Source organism: Manis pentadactyla, chromosome 14 (genome assembly GCF_030020395.1).
Source record: "Manis pentadactyla isolate mManPen7 chromosome 14, mManPen7.hap1, whole genome shotgun sequence".
Classification (NCBI taxonomy): Eukaryota; Metazoa; Chordata; class Mammalia; order Pholidota; family Manidae; genus Manis; species Manis pentadactyla.
The window spans coordinates 41,692,371-41,699,088 of record NC_080032.1 but is presented as its reverse complement, the minus strand read 5'-3'; positions in this window follow the sequence as shown (position 1 = coordinate 41,699,088).

Here is a 6,718-nt window from a genome sequence, read left to right as displayed (position 1 = left end):
TCTAATCAAGGTTGGGAGAGTGAAGTTAAGTTTTTCATGAGCCCTTGAATCCAAGGTTAAAATCAAAATCACTGATTTAATATCAAGACATTTTTAGGAGGATGAAGGAACTCAGGGTTCTCAGTCCTGGATACCAAAGAGACAGGCTAAATATGGGGGAAATATTCTTGAAAAAAATCTGATATTAGAAGTCTCAGAAAAAAGCATCAGTGTATTCATCATGGGAAAAACTAGGACTTTCTTGGGGTTTCTTAAGTCTGTTTCACGTCTTTTGTTGCTTTAATTTGAACATCATATAGCATGTGGCAGTAACTCTTCCATGCTTAGGCCCTCTAGGCTCTTATTCTGAGAGAGAATCGTGTCTCTGGGACTGGCCCTTAGGGCAGACCAGCAAAGGGTTGTTCACTCCCTGTGGCTGTGCCGCTTGGTGTAGTCCTCTTCCAAAGCATCCGCTATCTTTGTACGCGCTGTCTGGCTCTTCTGCTTTCACTTTACTACTTCAGTATAAATTCCATTCCCACCATTTTCTGTTATTTGGGGGAAATTACCTTCTGTGTTTCTATTTCACATCTGTGAATTGGAGATAGTATCTACTCAGTAGATGATCCATATAAAGTGCTTAGAACAGTATCTGGTACACACTTAAGCATTCAGAAAAAGTTATTTTAAATGCCTCTTTGAATTGCCAATGTACTTTCCCCAAGGAATAGTTACTTAAAACTGAAAGGGAAGACAAGTGGGAGTGACACCTTTCCCAATTAGAAGGAATTTGTTTGTTCTCTATTAGCCTTAGATCTTTGGAGTTAAACCATGTTTCGTGTCCTAATTTGTATAAAATGGTCCTTTCATCACTATTCTCCCCGTAAGAATGCCAACCACTTTTGAAAGTATTTCGGTGCAGAAAGGAAGAGAACACACACACATGCTAGCGAATGGGCCAGCTTCTATGCTTTATTAGTATTGTCTACTTAAATCACTCCAACAGTCCTATAAGGTAGGCATTATTCTCACTTTACATGTGATAGAAGCAATGTTTAGAATAACGTTTTAGCTTGCTCAAGACACATGGCTAGTTGATGACCCAGCCCTGACTGCAAAGATTATCCTGGGGTCCTTGGCTCTCTCCATGGTTCTCAACTGGGTGCAATTTTGCTCCTTCAGGGACATCTGGCAACGTGAGGGGGTATAGGTGGGGCAGGTGAGCCACTAACATCTAGGAGGTAGAGGCCAGGGATGCAGGTAAATATCAAACAGTGCATGCAACAGCTTTGATTATCTGTCCCAAAATGTAAATGTGATGAGGTTGAGAACTCTGAGCTATATCATTATGCTTCAGAGATCTCTCTTGAGTTTAAAGAAGATGAAGGAAAAGTAAATACATACAAATAATATTTCTAAGGGACTTGCTGAAATGTTTTCAGTTGATCATTATTCAAAGTTGCTGATAAAATGGATGCATTTTCTAAGTCTTTAAATTAAATGTCTTAACATCTATTTTTGACCTCTTCTGCTGTTCTCAGAGACTTGTTAACATGGCTTCTTGTCAAATGCTTGGACCATTTCAAGGAGAGAAGAAGATGTTTGTTACTCAGCATTTCAAACACCATGTCTACAGACCCTGCATTAGCAGAATTCCCTCAGAAGAAACTCAAGATGCCTGGCGAGAAGTCTTAAGGCTGCTGGGAATAATGATGTGCCAAGCAGTGATACTTAGAAAAAGTGCTTTTGGGTATTTAAAAACAAAACTCTGATTCTGGCAGACATAAAGCAAATACTATTGGTGCATCATCCGATTCCCTTCCCAGGATCAGGGTGTGCACCCCCCCTCCCAGCTACTGTGATTGTTGACTGTAAGGGCTCACAGCTGCACCAGGGAAGTCATGCCCCACACTACTGAGCACCCAAAGGCCCGAGACTGACTGGCAAAGGGTATGACAGGCTGACACCCTTGCCCCGAGGAGTACAGGCTCCATGGTGTCCCCCTGGGATCTGGCTGACTCAAACTTCTGCTAATCCTGGCTTAGATTTCTTCCTTTTGCTTCCTGGGCTCCCTCTTCTCCCTTTAACCTGAGAGGAGCCCTCACTACACAAAGCACCCACTGGGGCTCTGGGTCTATGCAACCTGACCCAAAGCACACGGAGTCGTAAATCCAAATGACGATGAGTACAGCAGGTACCTCCTCCACGACCACGTCCTCCTTTCTCTGATGCATCACTGTTGTTCCATAGCCAGGGGACAAAGGAGATGGGTGCAGGGTGCAATCACAGCTCAGAAAAGGGGTCAGGCTCTAGCTACTGATCAAAGGGCTGTTGGGAGCCTGCCTTTCCAAACTCAGACTTTCCCTGAGAGGGGCAGTCTGTCTCCTTGCCCGAAAACCAGGCCTCAAGGCAATTGCTATTTTACCAGATACCCAGCTCCCATCAAAATGAATGGGGAGGAAATTTTTCTTACTTCACTATTGAATTCATACATTTAGGATTGTCAGCACAAAACAGTCCATGAAAATTTGCATTACTATAATTAATAAGACTATGAAATATCTCTTTTTCTATTCTATTTTTCCCATGATTCCTGAAGTTCATGAGAAATACCTTGGCCTATTTATACTCCTCAGTCCACACAGATGGATCATTGTCCCTAAATAATGGAAATAATAATTAGGATGATTTCCTAAGTATAATTCTCCAAACAGTCCTTGGTGAATGCAGGGTTTTTTTTTTTTCAGTCACGTTAGGTTTTTTAAATATACAGCCACCAAGTTGAAGGGATATTTGTAATTTTTCTCTCTAACTATCCATAACTAAAGACTTCCATAGGAACTTTTTCTTTTGGCCTAGTTAACACATACATTCATTTAGTCATTCCTCACATATTCGTCTAATACCTTCTGTATGCCAGCCACTGTTCTACGCATTGAAGATTAAAACAATGAGCAACATGGACAAGCCCTGGCCCTCGTAGACCTCACTTTCTAATGGGGAGACAGATAAGAAACAGAATACACTGATAAATATGTATTATATTATGACATTAGCTATGAATAAGTAAAAGGAAGAAACATTTAGCAGAGTAACATCTGGTCTTAATGAAGGAGATGATGATTTAGATAAGGTTGTGAAACATAGTTTCTCCACTCAGAGGGCAGTTTAGCTGAGACCTGAATGAGTGAGGAAGCAAGGTATATGAATATTTGGGGAAGAGCTTTTCATCCAAGGACCAGCTAGCAACAAATCCCTGAGACTGAAACATGATTGGCAGTTTCAAGGAACACCAAGGTCACTGGCTGGAGCATGGCTAGCAAGATGGAGAGTAAGGTAGGCAGTGAGGCTACCTCATCTTTCCAGAAGCACAAAACAGTTTGGGCAAATCTGTCCTTCCTATCCCTCCCATTACAGGACAATTGGCTTCCTCTGCTCTCAGGTGCTAGAGACTGGTGACACCCCACTAATTATGGCAACCAAAACTATGCCCTACCCCTTCCCAAAAGCACACTGTGATATGGAATTAGTCCCAATGGAGACTGAACTCTATAACTCATCATCATTTGGGTGTATTGAGTCCATGTGTTTTGGGTCTGGTTCCATAGTCCCAGTGCCCTAGTGGGTACTTTTAAGAAAACAATCCACTGGGGTCTCCTCTCAGAGGAAGGGGAGTGTAGGAGCTTTATAACCATTGGTAAGGCCCTTGTTAAAGTGTGGATGCTGGCAGAGCAGAAAACCAATTGAAAGGTAGAGAGCTGGAGAAGATACACCATTTAGAATGCTACTGCCATGGTCCAAGCAAAAGATAATAATGGCCAGGGCTGGAAGGGGCAAGAAGCAGCTGCTATGAGAATGTAATTTTCAAGTGGAGGATGTGCTGATGGGGTAAGTAAAAGGAGTGAAAGAGAAGTGTCATGAAAACTCTAAGGTTTGCTGTCATTATTGCTGTCCCTATTTTGCTTATAAACAAGTGTTAGAGATAATGTGGCTGATAATGTATCTTCTGCTCATCTTTGTGTTTTGTGCATGTGTGTCTGTGTGTGTATGCAAGCTTTTACATCTGAATGTTACTTCTGCCTCTGCATTTCTCAGTCTCTCACTGCTATGTTGGGGAGACTTTTCTGCATTATACGATGCTGACAAGCATCTGGGGCCTCTACTCACTAGATGCAAGCAGAACGTTCCTTCTTGTGTGACCAAAGTGTCTCCAGATATTGTCTAGTGTCTCTTGGGAGGCCAAATGGCCATGAGTTGAGTATCACTGCTCTGAGCAAAGGGGCAGTGAGTGACAGTTCTGCCTCCTATTGAGTGACCTTGCCAGTGAACCTTTCAGGGCTCTCTTTCCCCCCCGTGTGTGTTTATCCTAAGATGTCTGTTAACACAAATTGGAAACTCTATAAATTAGTTAACCAATTCCTTTCTGGGGAATTAACTTCCACTGAATTTCAAATGAATAATGTCTCAAAAATATCTTATTAATGTAAATAGGAAATTAGTTTTACTTCTGGGAATGAAAAAATGACCCCAACAATTAGAAGACTGATTTTCTCAGTCTAAGCCATAATTTGAACAGGCAAAATTTGCTCATAGGCAATCCCAGACTCTGAAATAGCTTCTGCAATTTCCCTATTTGCAAAAGACAATTGAGCACTTATAACCACAGCTGTACATGTGTGAGGTTTTTACGGGCCTTATTTGGTCTAATAAATTTTAGCTTTCGATTGACAATATTGAATTATGGTAGAGGCTGCTAGGGGTTATTTTGTTACAGCCCGACTTCTCCTTTGCCAAACTGGAGCTGTTGATAAACAGATGAAACTGCCAAAGGAGATGGAAAAATTTAGTAGCAACCTTTTCTAAATTATCTTGTCTAACTCCTAAGAACTCTGTGAAACTATTCCTCTACATAATTGTATGGTTTTTCTTTATTCACCCTAAAGCTTGAGACTGAGGGGTCTTCATAAGCAAAAGAATGGTACTCATTTGAATAAACTGAGGCTGGGACAGGTTTGCTCCTCACCTCTAACCAGCATGGAGTGAGAACCAGAGCCTCAGTCTCTTCATCTTAGGTCTTAGGTTTTGTTCACCACACTTACTATGCCTGCTGTTTCACCAGGTATTGAGGAAGGGGGCCAGCACACAGATGTGCTGTGGGCTATGAAGGTGTATTTACAAAATCATGGGTAAAACAGAAAGTCCAACTACATTGTGAGATGTTGTGCATGTGTGGTAAGAGAGCTAAAAACTATTCTGTGTGTGTGTCCTCTATTTGGATGACTTAAATGCAGGGTTTCTACTTTATGAAATCTATGGATGCGTTTTATTAAATGAAAAAGATAAATCAATTTTCTATATTTATCCCAGCATTCGAGCTTCTCTAAGCCACTGCCAGAACCTTCTAAGGAAAGCAGAGTCAGCTGAATGTCCCTGCCCCTTTTTGACTTTCCTGAATTCTAGATGGCCAGGGGTTTCCTGCCTGGCCATGTTCAGTGGTCAGTGCTTGATACTAGATGGTGGGTTGATTTGCGGCATTGATTACTTTAAATTAAGCAGCGTATGTGTAGAGTGGTCCCAAGAGGGCTGGATCTGGTGACTTTGACAGGGGCAACCATGAGATGACTTTCATTATTCCAGTGACAATAAGGCAATTAGGATTTAGGAAGACCGGGGTCCTGTGGCCCACCATGAAGAAGGTACCAGATTTATTGAGCATCTTGCCTCTGAAGAGCTCTGTTGAGCTGGGTGCTACCTGGGGAAGGGTTGACTAAGAAAACAAAATACATTTATAGCTCAAGACAGATCATTAGCATATCTTAGAATCTATTATGTCTACTTATTGGAGGTTCTAAAATTTTCATTGGCCAGAGAAATTGCAAAAAAAAAATTATTAATCCCTTAGTTTTTTCATTCAACAGATATTTGTATATTTGTTTTTACAGAGCTTAGTGCTAGGTAGGCAGAAAGGGGCACACAAAGGCCAGTAGGTCATAGGGCCTACTCCTGAGAAAGTGATGGGTTGTATGGGTTAGACTGCAATGGATAATTCTAACTGAACTGTCTATACATGACACAAGAAATTGTATATTGTGATAGAGTAAAATGCACACTTTGTCAAATATTGTAAAATAACAGAAGAAAGTACAATTAATCCTAGTTATATAAGGAACTATATGTAGTGAGTATATTAATAAGATTGCTTCTACTGCAAGTACCCAATTAAAAGTGGCTTAACTTGGTACTGGAGATCTTGTTCAAATGCAGATTGTGATTCAGTATTTCGGGAATAGAGCCCAAGATTCTGCAGTTTAAACAAGTTCCAGGTTATGTTGATATAGTTGGTTCACTGATTACCGTTGGAGTAGCTAGAACTTTTAAAACAAGGCTTTGTATTATCTCATATAACAAAAGTTTGGAGGGTGATGGATACAGAGCTGATTTAAAAGCTCAAATTATATCAATAAAGACCCAGGCTCTTTCCATTCTTCTCACTCATCCTCACCATAATGACTCTGTCTTCAAGTCTTCTGTCCGCATGGTCTCAAGATGGCTGCCATGGTCCTGGGCATCATACACGGGTACAGAAAAGTAGCATGACTAGCGGCAGAAGAGGGATATTGTTTTCCTTTTGATATTTTTACAGGGAGAGAGGCCTTTACTGAAACATTCCTAGCAGCAAGCTTCCTCCTTGTTTCTATTGACTGGAATCATGTTCGATGTCTACTCTTCACTGAAAAGG